The following is a 21,653-nucleotide window of genomic DNA, read 5'->3' as shown; positions in this document are numbered from 1 at the left end:
TTATAAAGACTTGAAAAACCCCAGTTCTGTCCAATACTCTGGACACTGGGCTCCAATGGGATATATATATATATATATATATATATATATATATATGCATATTCTGGCAGGGTTAAGTGTCCCCCAGATTCCCCTATCCAAAATCACTTAATCATGGCAGTTGTTTCAGAGAGCCTCGGAGGGCCCAATACCTGCCCAGGGCCCCAACCAAATGGGCAGACTCACGTGGCCATGTGGAATTTGAGAGGTGTAAATGAGGAGACCAAGACGGTGGAAGTGATCAATGTGTTCAAGAGTGCGAGATATGCTGTGATGGCATTCTGTGAAACGAAGATGAAAGGGTGCGAAGTGGAGGAGTGGAAGGGTGTGAAATGTGTAAGATCGGGAATGAATGGGCGAGGAAGATGCAAGGAAGGAGTTGCTTTGTTGATGAATGAGGTGTGGCAGAGGGGAATGAGAGACTACAAATGTGTTAGCTCGAGCTATATGTATGTCAAGTTCAAGTTTGAGAAGGTGAAAGTGGCAGTGATTGTAGCATATGCACCATGTGAGGACAGGAGTGAGAGAGAGAAAGACAGGTTTTGGGATGAGCTGGGTGAAGTAGTGGGAGAAATGCCCAGGAGCTATAAAGTGATTGTGATGGAGGATATGAATGGAAGAGTAGGTACTGGTCCTCAGGATGACATAATGGGTTGCTATGGAGTACCAGGAGAAAATGATAATGGGAAAAGACTAAAGGATATGTGTCAGGAGAGGAGGTAGTGCATTTGTAACTCGTATTTCAAACACAGAGATGCACATAAATATACATGGTATAGAGGGAACAGGGATCGTGTTGAAAGACGCTTGATTGATTACGTGCTCGTAGAGAGGTCAATGATGGGAATGGCTGCTGATACGAGGGCTGTGAGAGGACAATGTGGAGGTCTGTCAGATCATATGATTGTGGTATGCAAGATCAAGCTGAAAGGAGTGAGGTGGATCAGGAGAGAGAGAAGCAGTCAGGGAGAAAGACTGAAAGTTGAGAAGCTGAGGATCAAAGAAATGGCAGATGAATACAGCACCAAAGTAGAGGACGAGTTAGAATTACTGAATTGGAATGAAATGGATCTGGACAGACTGTGGAATGCATATAGGGATTGCTTAGTTAGGAATGCTAAAGCAGTATGTGGTGTGGCAAGAGTAACAACAAAGAAGAAAGGTACGGCGTGGTGGGATGAGGAGGTAAAGAGAGCTGTGGAGGAAAAGAGGAAGAAGTGGCTAAAGTGGTTAAAGGATAGGGGTTCAGTTGAAATAAGAACTGAATATGTTGAGAGCAAGAAGCACATAAAGAGACTAGTGAAGAGGAAAAAGAAGGAGGTAAATGAGGATCTAGGAAGAAAAATGAATGCGAACTACTCTGAAAATAGAAAGTTATTCTGGAAAGAGGTGCAGAAATGTAGAAGTGAAAGCGGTAAGAAATGGGATGGTGTGAAGGATGCAGGTGGTAGATTATTAACCCATGGAGATGAAGTAAGGACCAGATGGAAAGAATATTTTGAAAGCCTGGTGAATGGGGATAGAGAGAGCAGAGCAGCTGCAAACATGATTGGTTTTGGGGGTGTGCAGAGAAGGAATGCAGTGCCAGGAGACGTGACACTCGCACAGGTGAAGAGCGCTGTGAAGCGGTTGAAAAATGGGAAAGCAGCTGGGGTTTATGAGGTGTATGCAGAGATGCTTAAATGTAGTGGAGAGAATGGAATGAAGTGCTTGTTGGAGATATGTAAAAAGGCATGGATGAGTGAAACTGTGCCTGCAGAGTGGAAAAAGGCTGTGATTGTACCCCTGTACAAAAATAAAGGTGAACGAAGTGAGTGTAAGAATTATTGTGGCATAACCTTACTGAGTGTGGTAGGGAAGGTATATGGAAGAATTATTATAAAGTAAGAGAGATATCAGAGGTCCTAGTAAGTGATGAACAGGGTGGCTTTAGGAGTGGCAGAGGATGTGTGGACCAAATATTTGCAGTGAGACAGATAGTAGAGAAGGCTTGTGGGAAGGACCATAAGGTGTTTATGGCATTCATGGATCTGGAAAAAGCATATGACAAGGTGGACAGAGAAGGATTGTGGAAAGTTTTGCACATGTACGTTGTAGAGGGTAAGCTGTTAGGTGCCGTCAAGAGTTTTTATGATGGTAGTGAAGCATGTGTCAGGGTTAATGGGCATCTAAGTGAATGGTTCACAATCAGTGTGGGCGTGCGACAAGGTTGTGTGATGTTCCCATGGTTGTTCAATGTATATATGGATGGGGTGATGAGAGAAGTGAAAACACGAGTAATGGAGAGAGGGATGGCATTGGTAATGAATGGTGATGGATGGAATACCTCAAATTTGTTGTATGCTGATGATGCAGTACTGCTTACAAGTACCGGACAAGAACTTGGTAGGCTAGTGCAGAGTTCTGCTGATGTCAGTAAGCGTAGTTCCTTGAAAGTAAATGTAGAAAAGAGTAAAGTGATGGTTATTGAGAGAGAAGGTGACTCCCAGTGCAATGTAACAGTGAATGCAGAGAGACTGGAATTGGTGAGAGAGTTCAAATACCCGGGTACAGTGATAGAAAAGAGAGGAAAATGTGCAAAAGTAGTTGAAAGTAGAGTGACACAAGGAAGAAAAGTAGCTGGTGCAATGAAGGCCTTGATAAGAAACAGAGGCTTCAGTGTTGCAGCTGCACGAGGCTTACATGAAGGAGTGTTAGTGCCAACTTTAACATATGGATGTGAGACTATGGTGTTGCATGAAAATGAAAAGTCAAGAGTAAGAGCAGTGGAGATGGGACTGCTGAGGAATGTATGTGGAGTACAGAGGGTGGACAGGATACGAAATACAGTAATGTGATTCGTGAAAGATGCAGAGTGAGGAAGTTGGTGGACACCAGAATTGAAGAGAGTGTACTGAGATGGTATGGTCATGTGGAGAGAAGGGATAACAATAGAGTGGTGATGAAGGTATATCTGGGCGAATTCGAAGGAGGGAGGAGGCGAGTTAGGGCAAGGAGAAGATGAAGAGATATGGTCGATGAATGTGTGAGGAAGAGAGGTTTGGAAGTCAGTGAGGCTAGGGAACTGACAGGAGATTGAGCTGGCTGGATGAATTTTGTGAAGAGATATGCATGATCGGGGATTTTTGGCACCCCTTTTTAACGTGGCAGCGTCTGGATCGACTCTGTCGGATACGATATGTGAAGCTACAGAACGTGGTGAATGTTTTTGGCATATCCAATAGAGCCAGGATTCCGGGGGCTTGAATGATGAGTGAATGGAAGCGTGGCCCATTGGATTGGGCAATTTTGGGCTGTCTGGACATTGCTACTCCTCACCCTGCCCTTGGGTGGGAAAGGAGGTTCGGATGATGCTGATGATGATATATTTTTTCATTCATTCATTGCCAGACGCCATGCATCCCAGACAGGGTGGCCAAGGGCTTAGAGTTAATTGTTTTACAGGGAGGGGCACTAATCCTCCACCAACCCCACTTGACGTATATATATCGTTTCATTTTTAAAGGCTCCAACATGGTTGCATGTGTCAGCCTTGGTCACCTAGTGGCGGCTCTCAATGCTGCACGATCCATTGCAGCCTCCCTGTTCAGTCCCTTAACCCTCAGGTCACACTTAATCCCTTAACCGCGGGGTGTACGCTTGGGAGCAAGAGATCATACCGCGGGGCGTCACTTTTGTGATTCTGTGTTATTTTGAATTCGTCCAGGCTTCCAAGTGGTGGCTTGTATCAGCTATCAGTACTGCCAATGTCCATCACTAGTCAGCACTCCCAGTCTCATCTGTACTCCCATCCATTGTTGACAATTTAGCCATTTCTCCCCGTTCTTGACTCCCCTCCCTACCTCCCCTCCATTACCCTCTCCTCTCGCCTGCCCGGCCGTGCTACGCTAAGTAAATCTTCCCTGGAATTTTCCACTGATTTCATCCATTGAAATAAGCCCTATGCCCTATTTTTATACCAAATAATATACAGCAAACCCTCATTATACAATGCCTCTTTGTACGATATTTCGCTTATACAGTGTCAAAATTTTAGTACCCTATGCCCACTATACAATGGGAATGATTTGCAACAACGATGGATCATCCGCGGCTCAGTGAACAGCGAATGTTCAAAAGCAACAAAAACGTCCTCACACTGTCGGCATTAGACCACACACACTTGTCCACCGGTCCAGCCTCATTAGCTAGCCCTGCCCAGCAGGCAGTTCTGACATTGATGAGTGAGGGCTGTGAGTCCCTGTGACTGTGAGGCCGAGTCGGGACAATTCGCCGTCAGGACGATTCCCCATCATTTATTTACGTATCAGTTTATTTAGCAAGTAAACTAGTTTTTTAATTATGTAAGTTATAAAAGTGATGGTGGTTTATTGTTTATATAGTAAATGTAAAATATGGCATCAAATCATGGGCATTAAATGAAAAATAATAATATATTGAAATGTGAATCAGCTGATTTATGATCGATCCTTCATCTTAGCATAAGGCTACATACGAGACATTGGCATTTATATATATGCCGAATTACCTTCAGTGAACGATCAACATCTATCTATCTCTATCTATATACCTAGGCTGCTTCCCCCAAGGAAAGGGAGGTAGCCGAGACAGGACGACTCACTCTCCATTTACTCATCCATTCAAACACATTCATTCGCATCTTAGCTCCAAAGGCGAGAACGGACAGATCCTCACCGCATCACACCGCACAAGGGTCAACTGCGCAATGCAATCAGTGACAGCCGCAGCAGGGCCCGACAGCAGAACTGGTTTACCCCTGCCACATCATAGACCCATCCCCTTACCCGCACCTGACCTGACTAGCTGATCAGACCAAATGTGGAAGAATATCCCCTCAGGGCTGCGTCATCACTTATTCATTCACAATTTCTCTCCATTTATTTCTGTCACGCACAGCCACTCTTCCTTGCTCAACAGACATCCCTCTCGCATCCAGCGCTCTCTTCACACTGTCCATCCATCCTATTCGTGGTCTTCCTCTCAGCCTTACACCTCTCACATCAGATCTAGTTATCTTTTTCACCAATCGCTCATTATCCATTCTCTCCATATGCCCAAACCATTGCAACACCCTCTGCTCAACTCTACCAGCCATCTCCCGAACAACTCCAGTTCTCCTTCGCACTTCATCATTTCGCAATCGATCCATACGCGTCACTCCACACATACTCCTCAGACATCTCATCTCCATTACATTCAAACTTTTCCTCTCTGCTACATCCATATTCCATGTTTCAGCCCCATATAATGCAGTCGGTACCACAACACCCTCATACAGCCTTCTCTTTACATCCATTCTAAGCGAACGACATTTAAACACTTTTTTCATTCCTCCCAGCACCTTTCCTACTTTATTTATTCTAAACTTCACTTCTGCATCTATTCTTCCATCCACAGCAACATGTGACCCTAGATATTTAAAACAATCTACCTCCTCAAGCAACTCACCATTCAAAACTATATTCATCCCCCTACCATCTATCAACCTCGTACACTTCATCACTTTACTCTTATTCTCATTTACTTTCAATTTCCTCCTTTCACACACCCTTCCAAACTCCTCTACCAACTGTCTCAATCTCTCCTCTGAATCAGTCACCAGTGCAGTATCATCTGCAAACAGCAGCTGCTTCAGATTCCACTCTCCTCCATCAACATTTACCAGACTCAGACCACCTAAAACTCTTGCATTCACCTCCCTTACAACACCATCCACGTAAATATTAAACAACCAAGGCGACATCACACATCCCTGTCGCAGCCCCACTCTCACGGGAAACCAATCACTCACAGCATTTCCCACTCTTACACACGCTCTACTATTTACATAAAAACTTTTCACCCCATTTAGTAACCTACCATCAAGTCCATACAATCTTAAAACAGTCCACAAAGCCTCCCTATCAATTCTATCATACGCTTTCTCTAAATCCATAAATGCCCAAAACACATCCTTGCCTTTCGCTAAATACTTTTCACACACTTGTCTCACAGCAAACACCTGATCAACGCATCCCCTCCCTCTCCTAAAGCCACACTGCTCATCACTAATCACTCCCTCTGTACCCTCTCTAACTCTCATAATTAACACTCTACCATACACTTTACCTACAACACTCAACAGACTTATACCCCTAAAGCTAGTACATTCATACTTATCACCCTTGCCTTTATACAACAGGACCACACAAGCACTTGCCCAGTCAATTGGCACCATACCTTTCTCAAAGCACACATTCAACAATCTTACTAACCAGTCAACAATAGTCACTCCACCACCCTTCAGGCATTCCACAGCACACCCATCCATACCTGCAGCTTTCCCTGTTTTCATCTCCTTTACTGCCTTCTCCACTTCCTCCTTCGTGATCAAAGAATCATTCATCGATCAACATACTTTGGAATTATACAAATAATCTTCATGTTACGTCTATATAAATGTTTCGGGATATCTCGCCATCAAGTCAATTCGCCATCACAACAATAACAAGACAATTCGCCATCGGGACTTTTCGTCGTCAGGATGATTCCCCGTCGTTTATTTTTACATCAGTTTATTTAGGCGGTACACTAGTTTTTTAGTACTGTACTTGTACCTCTTCGTTTTAAAATATACCCAGGATGTTGTAGTACCAATGGAAATTAATGAAAACAGCTGTGGGTGATGCTAGAACATAATTCAAAGTCAACTACAGCAAGGTAGAAACAAGTTAAATATTGTCTAAAAGTGCAACTTACAAATGATATCCAAAGCCAATGCTATTGAATGAAAATAGACTTTGATAGATCCCCCTGAGAATAAGTTATTAAAGTATCAGTTAATCAGTAATAAGAATGTTTATAGAATGACGGAGAATTGTCCTGACAGGGAACGTCCATATTATGACGACGAATTGTCGACTTCATGGCGAATTGTCTAGGAACCACATAAACAACCATTGCTTGCTTCAGTAAAGGTAAGATCTACTGTATACTGTAGTTTTCATGCTTTTTTCTCTTTATTCACTATTAATGTGTTACTTTAAATGTTTAAACATAAGGATATTTCATGTATGTGAGTGCTAAGGTGTGTGTATGTGAGAGTTTAGGCACGTCTGGGAACGTATCCCCATTGACTCCATGTTATAATGGGATTGCTATACGATGGATTGCTTTACAATGGGGTTTTCAGGAACGGAACCCCATCGTATAATGAGGGTTTACTGTATACAAAAAAGAAATAAGGTAAGTGAGAGTCCCATACACCTGGAATTGGCTAATTAACACCTGACAACACCTCACGTGCACTCATTCGCTAATTTTCGCTGTTTATTTCCCCTTGAAATATGCCGTATAATCTATTCTCGTAATAAAAATATATATAAGAAAGGAAGGAACCTAAGTGATATTTACATTCACCTGGACTACCTAATTTATTATGCATTGTCTATATTTCCTGTCAATCATTTCATAGCGTATATATTAGCAGCCGTCACCACGCTGACATTAGCAGCGATGCACTCCCCCTAGGCCACCACAGCATTCAGTTTACTGTCGTCTTTCAAGGTGAAACCACGTCGGATTCGCGCCTGTCCAATTCCGCCACTTACTAGCCCCATGCAAAGGGCCCTGTGACCTCTACCCCTACTAAACCTCGTGTGGAAAGGGGTACAGGGCTAAGTGACTGCTGTGGAACGTGAACTGGCTGATTTATCAATGAAAATGATGGACAGCGACTACGATCTTCCTGGTGAGTAAAACAGTGCAAGTGGAAATGTAAATAATGTGTAAACAGTAAGTGAAAGCAATGAATGTAAATATAAGTGAACAGTGGAAAATAGTTTTATAAGTTACTGCAAGTGACAGTGCATAACACAGTGTAAATAAAATAGAAATGTAAATAATGTAAATAAAACAGAGAATGTAAATAGAAATGTAAATGAGTAGTAATATAAGAATATGAGTATATATACTAGGAGTAATGAAAGTGAAAGTTTCACTCTAGCATGTATGAATACCATGAGTTATGAAAGTGGAAGTGAAGGTGACAGATTCGCTCTCAACGCTAGTATACAGGACGAGAAAGTGAATGCTACGTATTTTATTGAAAGAGAAATTGAATGCCTATGGTGACAATAAACTAATATTACTGAAGGAAACTTATGGATAAAAACTGCCGATATATACAAGTGTTATATAGTATTAGAAATATAAAATGTGAGTGTTTTTATGAATAATAAATGACAGAATACCAGCGGCGAACGAGCGCAAGTGGGAAGGTCATACGCGCTCGTAATTTTCATTGCTTTCACAGTGTTTTTTTTTTTTTTTTTTTTTGGAGTATGGATTCCAAACTATTTGAAAATCATAGAATAGTGTTTCTAGTGATAATATCAGCCAGTGGTAATCATATTACGGGGTGTCGGGAAGTGTAAAGTGGAGACTTCGTTACCCAACTTCAGAGGTCTCCACAAGTCCTACGGTACTCGACGAAGGCTCAAAAAACATCCCAGGTGAAAGCTGAAGGTATGTGCCATATGCATATGTAATTTTGATATTCTAGGACTAATAACTGATTTTTGGCAAATATTTTTAGAGAGTCTGCCAAAGCGCAAATATGCCCGCGGGAGCCGCAAGTCAAAGCAAAACAAGCCCGTGGTTTAGGGGTTAACAAGTCATCTTCCATTCCCCTACTAATATCTTCAGATGGCAACATTACAAATGACCCGCATGGGAAAGCAGATATTTTTGCCAGTACATTTGCCAGAAATTCCACTATAGAGGATGCCAGCCAGAATGTCCCAGTACTAGAACTTGACTCTCCCGAAATTGCCCCACATAAAATACAGACATGATACGTAAAATCCATCCTAGACAATTTACCTACCAACAAAGCTCCAGGCCCTGATGGAATTCTGCCAATTGTTTTGAAAAAGTGTTCCCCTGAACTTGCCTCTGTTCTAGCTAAATAATTCAGACTATGCATACATACTTCTTCATTCCCAAATTCATGGAAAGAAACCAATATCCACCCAGTTCCGAAGAAAGGAAGTTCCTCTGACCCCTCTGATTAGAGACCAATAGCTGTCATGTCTTCTCTTGGTAAGGTATTTGAAACTTTAATTAATAAGCACATTGTTAAACATCTTGAATCCAACAACTTAATTAGTGATAGACAATATGGTTTTTGCCAGGAAAGATCCACCATTGACACACTCAGTCTCCTAACTCATACCATCCATTAATCAATTGACCTACATGGAGAAACTCATGCAGTAGCCCTTGATATTTCTAAAGCTTTCTACAGATTATGGCACAATTCCCTGCTGTCCAAACTCCCTTGCTATGGTACAGTGTGCATTTTCACATGGGAGAATGAAGGTTTGTGCCCCTCCAGGGAAATAAATTTTGAAGCATTCTTCTGGTCACGTACTGCTTTGGCAGACGTAATGGGTGCTGTGGTTGAACCAGTGTCGCTTACTATAAAGTATGCTTGCACCCAGTCGGCTTGCGCGGTCCGATTACATTTGGTTCACAGACTACACACACATCCAAAGCCAATCCAACACTACAATCACACTTACAAGCACTTCTCACCCAACATACAATCTGTACCAGACAGCCTAAGTCACTGGTAGAGATACATAGGCTGTATCATCCCCATTTCGGTCGGAATTGGCCGGTCCTGCAGTGGACACTCAAACGGTTGATGATTATATATGTATATATATATATATATATATATATATATATATATATGTACTTTGTGGTAGGTGGGGAGCGCTCACCATCCACTCACTCGATGTACTGCTGATCTTGGGTGTCTCCCCTTTCCTCTCCTCCATCCTTCTTTCCTTCCATCCTCTTCTGTCTTTGTCTCCCTCATTCTTTCCTCCTCTTTCTGCCTACAAGTGACTTTACATTCACTCTTCTGTCTTTCCTTCATTCTTTCCTCTTCCTTCTGCATGTGGGTGACTCTACAGTCAATGAGTGACAAGCCAAATGGTTTCCTGTACACCAGGAAACCATTTACTACACTGGGTGGTAAAAATTTAACCAAATTTTGGCGCCTGGTGGTTTAGCGGGTAATTACGGAGTTCCAGTCGGATAGAGCCAGTGAAGGTTTATATCCAAGAGGTGGTTTGAGTTTATTGCTCACATAATGGCACTCAGGAATGAGTGAGGCTGGTCACTCTCATCTTAAATGTCAGGACCAACTTGCCTAGCCCCGGGCTCCTACGTTCCTCATGGGGCAACACAGGATTGGATGATGAATGAATGAAACATATATATACTGTAGTTTATATACAGTGCCCTTACATAACTCACGGACTTCTTACTCACGAATTATCTAACTCACGGTGTAGTCACCATTATCACCAAACTCAAGGAAAATGCTTTAACTCGCATTTTTCCACTAGAAAATGGTTTATTTCTGAGAAGATGTTTAACTCACGGTATTGTAGCCACAACTCGCAACTGGATGCCAATCATATTTAAGCACACAGTCCTTGTGATTGTGCAGCCAATCAGAACAATGCTTTCTCCACCCACGCCACCTACACCTAGTGGCCAGTACTGCAACTAAGCTAGTGTGCCATAACCGCTACCCATCTCTCGTTGATGTAAGCATTGTCATCAGTAGGATTTAGGTAAATGCTTTTCAGTATCTTTTATTATCATACATGGATATGTAATGTCTTTTAATATTGTTTATTATTACTATAAGATATGCAGTACATACTTCTGAGACAGGATGTTAGTGTTAAGTGGTGTTAAGAGGGGTTCCATTAACCCCTACACCGCGGGCATGTTTACCGATGTTTTGCGTGTGCCGCGGGGTTATTTGGGCTCCGACAGACTCTCAAAAAATATTTGCCAAAAATCAGTTATTAGTCCTAGAATATTAAAATTACATATGCTTATGGCACATACCTTCAGCTTTCTCCTGGAATGTTTGTTGAGCCTTCGTCAGTTACTGTAGGACTTGTGGAGACCTCTGAAGTTGGATAACGAAGTCTCCACTTTACACTTCCCGACAACCCGTAATATGATTACCACAGCCAGATATTAACACTATAAACACTACTCTATAATTTTCAAGTAGTTTGGGATCCATACTCCAAAAAAAAAAACACTGTGAAAGCAATGAAAATTATGAGCGCGTCTGACCGTCGCACTTGCGCTAGTTCGCTCTTGGTACTCTGTCATTCATTATTCATAAAACCCCTCACACTTTATATTTCTATTACTATATAACACTTATATATATCTACAGTCTTTATCCATAAGTTTCCTTCAGTAATATTAGTTTATTGTCACTGTAGGGATTCAATTTCTTTCAGTAAAATACTGTATGTAGAATTCACTTTCTCGTCCTGTATACTAGCATTGAAAGTGAATGTCACTTTCATCTTCACTCTCATAACTCATAGTATTCAGACATGCTAGAGTGAAACTTTCACTTTCATTACTCCTAGGGTATATACTCGTATTCTTATAATACTACTCATTTACATTTCTATTTACGTTCTCTATTTTATTTACGTTATTTAAATTTCTATTTTATTTACACTGTGTTATGCACTGTCACTTGAAGTAACTTATAAAACTATTTTCCATTGTTCACGTATATCTACATTCATTACTTTCACTTGCTGTTTACACATTATTTACAATTCCACTTGCTCTGTTTTACTCAATAGAAAGATCGTAGTCACTCTTTTATCAATTGTCAGCCCTTTACCTCTTTCCACACGAGGTTTAGTAGGGGGTAAAGGTCACAGGGCCCTTTGCATGGGGGTGAAAAAGTCCCTGAAGTCAGCAAGACGAAACAGACGTACCTCCACTTCGGAAGATGAGAGTAAACTGATAAGGGAGGGCCGGGTGGAGGCCTACTTAGGGGATATTCAGTGCTACCAGTGTTAGCTCTTGAAACACCTATGTATAGCACTGAAATGAGTAGCAGGAAATGTAGACAATACATTATAAATTAGGTAGTTCCAGGTGAATGTAAATATCACTTAGGCTTCTCCCTTCCCTCCTTATATGTATATTTATTACGAAAATAGATTATACGGCATATTTCAAGGGGAAAAAAACAGCGAAAATTAGCGAACGAGTGCACGTGAGGTGTTGTCAGGTGATAATTAGCCAATTCCAGGTGTATGGCACTCTCACTTACCTTATTTCTTTCTTGTATATATTATTTGGTATAAGAATAGGGCATAGGGCTTATTTCAATGGATGAAATCAGTGAAAAATTCCAGGGAAGATTTACTTAGCGTAGCACGGCCGGGCAGGCGAGAGGATAGGGTAATGGAGGGGGGGTAGGGAGGGGAGTCAAGAACAGGGAGAAATGGCTAACTTGTCAACAATGGATGGGAGTACAGATGAGATTAGGAGTGCTGACTAGTGTTGGACACTGGCAGTACTGATAGATGATACAAACCCCCACTTGGAAGCCCGGGTGAATTAAAAATAACACAGAATCATAAAAGCGACGCCCCGCGGTATGATCCCTTGCTACCAAGCGTCACGAAAGTGACGCCCCACGGTTAAGAGGTTAATGTTATACTAGGCTACTTGACACCATGGCAGAATCAAATATAATTTTCCCCATAAGGTGTGTTTTTTTTAACTCACATTTTTCCAACTCATGGCATGAGTTCAGAAGGAAATTACAGTGAGTTAGTTGAGTGCAGTGTATATGTATATTTATACAGTAGACCCTCCATATGAGGCCCCTAATAACACAGGGTACCAAACGCCCCATGTTGAAAATGGAGAAAACCCAGTTAAAGTTGTGTAACTTTCAAAATGCCATAACTTTGGAACTAGTAAATATTTTTGTGCTTTTTTTTTTTTTTCTTTAGCTTGAAGTTCATACTTTCATGTCATGCTAATCTTGGTAGAAGAGAAATTAGTAGCATTCTGAAAGGTACAACAATAGCTGCGTTTTTCTCCAGTGTGGTTATTGAGAGACAAAAGGTACTCTCAGTAAGCATTTTTAACAATCAAACCAACCAAAGATATCAATGGGAAATGTTTACAAAAGCAAAATAGATGTAATACTATTTTCAAAATTAAAAACCATTATAAAAAAAGAAATCTTTCATTTTAGCCATTTGAGAATAATGGTATGCTCTTTTTCAGTTATGAGAAGGACCAGCAGCTTTTTGCTCACTACAAGTGTCACTCATGTTCTCGAGACAATGAGAAAAACACTAAAACAGCTCTGAAAATAGCCAGTTAATCCAGGCAGTGTTCTAGGCCGGCTGGTAAACAAAAAACTGTGTCACGTTGCGACAGATTCCCAGATCACAGTTGCCAATGTCTTGCTGAGCTCTGCCTTTCCCATTTTCTGTACATTATAGCTAACTTACCCTTAAAATCATGCAATTTTATGGTAAAATATTCTATTATGTTTGAATAATGGTACAATAATTAATAATGCTAAAAAAAAAAAATGCATGACTGAACATAAAGAAATGCTAGTATCTGGTAACACCAGACAACACGTTGCTGGGAGGCACTTGGCACATTCTGTGACCAGCATGAAGGCTTGTCGACGCAGTAAGGTGAAGCAGGCAGTAAGACCATGTTACAGAAGGGGAATTTGGACCTTAATGCCAGTTGCTTTCTGTACCTCGTGGTTGCTTTCCAGATCAAAGAGGGTTTGGGCTACATGATAATATACTTAACTCAGTTTTGCTTGCAGTGGCGCTCAGTACACTATGTTATTAGGGGCCTCATATAACAAACTAACTGAGAGGAAGCCAGTTTCAATAATGCTGAGGGTGCCCCTCCTCAAGTGGGAATTCAAGCACGTGTTTGAAAATAAATGGGTACTGTATCATATTTTAATTCTAAGCAGGAAAACTTTACCTATTTTACACTAACTTGGCTCATAATTTTGCCCTTTTGCAGTTAATTTCACATCCTTGTCATAGCTCTCATTCATGACTAACACAGAATTACTATAATCTGTTACTACAATTCAACAGTCACAATGTTAAGAGGGCAGGCCAAGTTGGAGTGAAAAAGATAGGAAACATTTATTGTGCACTGTACTTATACAGATGGCTGTACACTGCATACACTGCCACTCATCTTGTAGGTTGTACACTGGGTGAACTGTCTCTCACTGTCACTGTTGGCAAAGATGACTTCTGGTGACTCTGGTGTCGTATCTGGTATAGAGACTCCTGAGGTGCTAGAAGCCATTCTTCACAATCACAATGGAAAAGCGCTTCACAAAGATAACAGACATGAGACACAAACGCAGTGGGCCCAACACGAAACATAAATGGGGTTGTCTAAATGCAACTAACTCTCTACCGATTGAGGCGGTGGAATGTAGTAAAAAAATACCCCCGCTAATACCAATACATCAGTCCTATATGAGACAGCCCTAGCATGTATTCAGTATGGACGATGGGTGTTAGCGCCGAAGTGGTGACATGTAGAGGTGTGCAGTATGTAGGAGGACTACTGGGCCTTGAAATCAGGCTGTGAAGCCTATGCCCAGAGTCAGTCACATAAAAAAAAAAAAATACATGGCAAGATGGAAACCAATTGCGTATGACAGTGTGTCCACTGATTCTGGTCCTGTCCAAGCCTAACAGAAGTACCCCCCAAATAGCCCAACTCATCACCTATTCCTGTCAGCAATCTCCAACCTAGCCAAAGTGGGAAGGAGAAACCACCACCAACTGGCCACTGTATTGTGCGTTACCCTGCAGCCGGGAAGCAGTTTAGAAGGGCTGTATAACACGCCCCACTTATCGACCATTGTTCAGTAGAGTCAAAAAAACAGTTCAGTGGACTCAGAGGCATTTGCATGGTCCACATGATGTGCCTCATTTATTGAACATTGTTCAGCACAGCTGGCAAAAGCTCAGTGGGGTCTGAGGTATTCAATAAACCAGAAATCCATTATATAAAGGTCTCACTGTTATACAGCATAACACTTCTCACACATTTCATAGAATGCCACTGGCACAAATGGAAAGCTCCTTCCTAATGAGGAGAGTTAAATATACCATAAGCTTCTTCCTTTCACTTTTCACATTAGCATGCAGCTGCCATCAAGTGGAAAGACTCAAACATGCTAGCACGTTCAATGATCTCTTAATATAAATGCAACACAACTGTCTCATACAGGAATGAATCTTATACATCTATCTATCCACTGCCAGATGCCTTAATCCCATAAGGGGTGGCCACAAAGTGCCTCCATGTCACCCTGTCCCCCACCATTTCACTGCCCTCCTACCAGCTCATACCCCCCCCCCTTTCTCATATACAGAACCTCTCCACTCTATCCCTTCTCCTCACTCACATATACTCTCTTTATTAGTCTCTCACTCTCCATCCTCTCCACATGGCCAAACCTCAATGTATTTCTCCTTATGCTTTCTATCACATCCACATCTACATCACAATGCTCCTTCACTTCCTCATTTGTCAGTCTGTCTTTCCATGCTCCTCTCAAATAACTCATTTCCACTGCTCTCACTCTTGGACTTGTGTCCTTCCAACAAAGTGCAAGTTTCACTTCCATATGTTTAAGTTGGTATTACAATACAGTGGAATCTCCTAAATTGCAGCTTTATGGTACTTAGCTCACACCACAATGTGAGAATTCCACAATTTAGGAAATAACTGATCTAATGGGAAAAATTACTTATGGGTCTCTCATCTCAGAAAAGTTGCCCCCCTTTACCCCCAAACCTATATCAGACTCGTCACCAGCTAACACTAACAACCTGGAAATGAAATTGGTAAAGGATATTGAATGGGAATGAACAATATAGTACTGTAAGATTCTTACCTGGCTCTGACTAACAACATTGTCTGAATGGATGTGCGAGGGGGGAGGGGTTTTGAGGCTTGAGGCAGACTACGGCCTCTCAGCATGAGGCAAGTGTGCGGCTGCCTCTGTGCCGCTTCCTCATCATCAACCTCCCTCAGGAACCCCTCAAAGTCCAGTGTGGAGACAACGGATGCAGTATCATTGTCACCCACATCTGCCTCCGCGTCGTCGTAAGAGTCATGGACTCATTCATTCATTGCCAGACGCCATGTATCCCAGACGGGGTGGCCAAGGGCTTAGAGTTAATTGTTTTACAGGGAGGGGCACTAATCCTCCACCAACTCCACTTGACACGTAGGGATGCCAACAGCATCTGGTGTTCCCAGGCGGTCACCCATCCAAGTACTAACCAGACCCAACGTTGTCATGGACTCGTTGCGATTAATTCTTTACCAAATGGGTGCCACCTCTCTATGCCTTCCCTCGTGCTACACGGGCATCTGGCAGCGCTCATGACTGGAATGTCACTCAACCATATTGCAGAACTTCTGCCTATCAGAATTCTTTCATTCCCCGAACTGCATCTCTCTGGAACTCGCTTCCCCAGAGTTGTTTTCCTCCAAATTTCGACCCACAACTGTTCAAGTCTAATTGTTACAGATATTTTATGAACAGAGGACACCAGTAATCTGGTGTATGGATTATTTTGTTTTTACCCATTTGTTTTTCCTTCCTCCGTTCTGTTATTTATTAAAAAAAAAAAAAAAAAAAAAAAAAAAAAAAAGCCTTTCCATATTTTCTATTGAAATGAGTCTTTCACGGGTTTCTTAAGATTGATCCTGAATTACCACAGCTACTGGGCATTTTCAAAAACTTATCTCTGAATGCTATAAATGAGGGTCAGTCATCTCGGAATAATACACTAATGCCTCCAGTCGAAGCGGCAGCTGGTAAACAACGCGGCCTGTTGGAGAGATCGACAGCAAACACTGTTGTGGGAGATCTGCCCTCTTCCTTAAATGCCTCAAAATAGGTACTGTATATTTTTTTTCCCACTCATTTCTGCTTCTTTGTCACAGTTCAACAATTAACTGTGTTACATATATACCAGACTTATTTAACCCCTACACCGCGGGCTTGTTTACCAATGACTTGCGTGTGCCGCGGGGTTATTTGGGCTCCGACAGACTCTCAAAAAATATTTGCCAAAAATCAGTTATTAGTCCTAGAATAATAAAATTACATATGCTTATGGCACATACCTTCAGCTTTCTCCTGGAATGATTGTTGAGCCTTCATCGGTTACCGTAGGACTTGTGGAGACCTCTGAAGTAGGGTAACGAAGTCTCCACTTTACACTTCCCGACAACCCGTAATATGATTACCACAGCCAGATACAAACACTATAAACACTATTCTACAATTTTCAAGTAGTTTGGGATCCATACTCAAAAAAAAAAACACTGTGAAAGCAATGGAAATTATGAGCGCGTCTGATCGTCGCACTGGCACTAGTTCGCTTTTGTTACTCTGTCATTTATTATTCATAAAACCCCTCACACTTTATATTTCTATTACTATATAACACTTATATATATCTACAGTCTTTATCCATAAGTTTCCTTCAGTAGTATTAGTTTATTGTCACTGTAGGGATTCAATTTCTTTCAGTAAAATACGTAGCATTCACTTTCTCGTCCTGTATACTGGCATTGAGAGTGAATGTCACTTTCATCTTCACTCTCATAACTCATAGCATTCAGACATGCTAGAGTGAAACTTTCACTTTCATTACTCCTAGGGTATATACTCGTATTCTTATAATACTACTCATTTACATATCTATTTACGTTCTCTATTTTATTTACGTTATTTATATTTCTATTTTATTTACACTGTGTTGTGCACTGTCACTTGAAATAACTTATAAAACTATTTTCCATTGTTCACGTATATTTACATTCATTACTTTCACTTGCTGTTTACACATTATTTACACATTATTTACAATTCCACTTGCACTGTTTTACTCAATAGAAAGATCGTAGTCGCTCTTTTATCAATTGTCAGCCCTTTACCTCTTTCCACACGAGGTTTAGTAGGGGGTAAAGGTCACAGAGCCATTTGCATGAGGGTGAAAAAAGGCCTTGAAGTCAGCAAGAAGAAACATACATCCCCTCTCTTCGGAAGATGAGAGTAAACTGATAACGCAGGGCCTGCGTGGAGGCCTGTTTAGGGGTTATTCAGAGTTACCAATATTGGTTCTTGAAACAGCTAAGTCTAGCACTGATATGATTGGCAGGAAATCTAGACAATACATTATAAATTTGGTAGTTCCAGGTGAATGTAAATATCACTTAGGCTTCTCCCTTCCCTCCTTACATGTATATTTATTACGAAAATAGATTAGAGGCCTACTTAGGAGATATATATTCAGAGCTACCAATGTTAAATCTTGAAACAGCTTTGTCTAGCACTGATATGATTGGCAGGAAATCTAGACAATACATTATAAATTAGGTAGTTCCAGGTGAATGTAAATATCACTTAGGCTTCTCCCTTCCCTCCTTACATGTATATTTATTACGAAAATAGATTATACGGCATATTTCGAGGGGAAAAAAACAGCGAAAATTAGCGAACGAGTGCACGTGAGGTGTTGTCAGGTGATAATTAGCCAATTCCAGGTGTATGGCACTCTCACTTACCTTATTTCTTTCTTGTATATATTATTTGGTATAAGAATAGGGCATAGGGCTTATTTCAATGGATGAAATCAGTGAAAAATTCCAGGGAAGATTTACTTAGCGTAGCACGGCCGGGCAGGCGAGAGGATAGGGTAATGGAGGGGGGGTAGGGAGGGGAGTCAAGAACGGGGAGAAATGGCTAAATTGTCAACAATGGATGGGAGTACAGATGAGATTAGGAGTGCTGACTAGTGTTGGACACTGGCAGTACTGATAGATGATACAAGCCCCCACTTGGAAGCCCGGGTGAATTCAAAATAACACAGAATCACAAAAGCGACGCCCCGCGGTATGATCCCTTGCTCCCAAGCGTCACGAAAGTGACGCCCCGCGGTTAAGGGGTTAACTTGAAAATGTGAGTCTGTTATATAGAAGAAATTGCCACGCCCATCTGGCAAAGTATTACCTAGTTGACTCCATAATGGTGAGAAACTTTGGCTTCTTTCTCACTGCTGTCAGTCCCCCTTATTACATCTAACTTTTGGGTGTAAGTTAATGTTGGTTTCTTCTTCTTCTTCCCCTTCCTCGAAGAAGTTGTTGGCTTAGGAGGATTACGATCAGCTGTGGTAACACTGGGCAGGCAGAGGAAACAAGGGAGGAAAAAAAAAATCCTCCCATAAACCACACCGGAACAACATCCTAACAACAGAAAGGAGGCAATGCACTGAGCCAGGCACTGGGACATCATGCACATGCATCTTTCATGCTTGGCGTGAGAGGGAAGCGCTGTGATTGGATTATAATAAGTGCTATGCTTGAATATGATTGGTTTAGTAATTGTCATGCTTGGCTACAATTGGTTTATGTCCAGCTAGACGTGCAGACTTGAGGTAGGGGTGGCACATTTTACATGAGGCATCGAAAAAGCATCACTTTTGGGGCTGCATCCGCGACTTTCGTGTAATTTCCGCAATTTACTGATGTTGCAAACTCTTGCATGATGTTGCCATGAATTATGAATCCACTAATTAGGTTTGTGCAATTCAGGAGATTCCACTGTACTATCATGCACTGACTTTTTTACATCCATGTTCACTTCCCTGTTTCTTATCACTGCTTTCAAAGAACCAGCAATCTTTCTTCCCAGCTGTACCCTTTCAAGCACTTCATCCTTCAAACTTCCATCCTTACTCATTATACTGCCCAAGTACCATACTTAAATGCACTCACATTTTCCATTTCCTCATCATCTAACTTCACTGTGCATTCAGTGACTTCATTTCTCTCAAAAACCATAACTTTACTCTTCCCTACATTCACCTTTAGATTCTGTTTCTTACACACTCTCCCAAACTCATTCACAAAGCCTTGCAGTTTCCCTTCGTCTTCACTTAACAATACAATATCATCTGCAAACAACTGAACAGGAAGTTTCCAAATGCTGCCCCCTCCCATTTAGGCTCCTCCAATATACACTGCCCTACCTTGTACCTCTTTTATAACCCAATCCATATGCAGACTGAACAACCATGGAGACATGACCCATCCCTGTTTCAATCCAACATTCAAACAGAAAAATTCACTCTGTTCACCATTCACATGCACTGCAGCCTTAGCACTCTCATACACTTTCTTCACAGCATTCAACAGCTTTCCATTTACTTGACTATCCACACTGTCATACGCACTCTCCAAATCCATGAAGGCCGCATACAACTTCTTTCCCTTCTCTAGAAACTTTTCCACTAAAGACCTAAGGATGAGTATCTGATTTACACAACCTCTTACCTTCCTACAACTTCCCTGTTCTTCTCCAACTAATTCCTCTGGTATTTCCCTAACTCTGTCAGTAAGTATCCTACCATATACTTTTCCTATCACACCAAGACAACAAATGTCCCTACAAATACAAACACTTCTTTTTCCCTCTTTCCTTTGTACAGGGGAATAATTATACCTGACTTTCAACCTCCACGAGTTTACCTTCTTCCCAGGTCAATCTGCACATCTTCCACATCCATTCTACTAATATCTCTCCTGGATGCTTCAGCATTTCACCTCACACTCCATCAGTTCCTGGGGCTTTCCCCATTCTGACTCTCTTCATTACTTCCACAAGTTCCATCCTACTGATCTCTTCCTCCATTCTCACCTCCCTCCTTCTCCCAGCCACTTACACTCGCATTACTTTCATTCTCTATGTTTAACAATTCCTTAGTGTTTTCTCCATCTGTTCACTTTTTTTCCCTTCACTATCAATCTACCATTTTTATCTTTCACTCCCCTACTATCTTCTTTATCACCCTGCCAAACTCTTTACCTCCTTGCAGAACATTTTCTTACATTCCCTCAGCTTTACACTCAATTTCCTTATAAATTCCTCATCCACTGTCTTCTTACTCTTCCTTACTAATCTTTTCACCTCTCCCTTCCTCTATACATACTGTATAACTCTCTCTTCCGTCTCTCAACTTCCTCCATGCCTCTGCTTCTTATCCACTCATTATATGCTTTCTTCTTTTGTACCACAGCTTGTCTCACCTCTTCATTCCAACACGCTCTTCCTTGCACCCCCTTTCACCTTCTCTTCACCCCACACACCACCTCACAAGCTGTACAGATTTCTTCTGTGAGTATTTTGTTTACACCTTCCCCCTTCCCCATTTGCTCTGAATCATTCCTTCACTTCTCCCTTATATTCTGCCTTTCTCCATCATCCTGCAACCTTTCTACCCTCCTTATATGAACTACTTCCTCCAGTCCTTCTAATCATCCATCACATTTGTACTTTGACTTTCACCACCCCCACTGCCCCAACCTCTGTATGCTCTTGAATCCATTAGCTACATATCTTCTCGATCTCTCATCTGCACACACAAAATCATTCATTGCCTTCCAATCATTCAGTTCACCACCCACCCTAGGCATCACTCACCATGTGTACCTGTGGATCATTTTGTGCCTAAAGTGGGTATTAGCTATCACTAACCCCCTCCCTGCACAAATGTCCACGAGAGGGCTGCCATTCTCATCCTCTTCTGCAGGCACATCCCACTCACCAACTACTCCATCCATCTTTACATTCCCTACTTTTCCATTCACATCTCTAA

At 41.6% G+C, this 21,653-nt stretch overlaps 1 protein-coding gene across 1 annotated transcript in view; it reads right to left on the bottom strand.

Annotated features, from left to right (window-relative positions):
* Positions 1-21,653, bottom strand: part of LOC145410975 (ribosome assembly protein METTL17, mitochondrial) — a 91,113-nt gene that overhangs the window by 52,839 nt on the left and 16,621 nt on the right. The gene's annotated exons all lie outside the window — the stretch shown is intronic.

This window comes from Coenobita brevimanus, chromosome 87, assembly GCF_032717465.1.
Source record: "Coenobita brevimanus isolate Jiangsu-jjx chromosome 87, ASM3271746v2, whole genome shotgun sequence".
Taxonomy (NCBI): domain Eukaryota; kingdom Metazoa; phylum Arthropoda; class Malacostraca; order Decapoda; family Coenobitidae; genus Coenobita; species Coenobita brevimanus.
The sequence above is the reverse complement of the archived record's forward strand: the minus strand, read 5'-3'. Positions and strand labels throughout refer to the sequence as shown.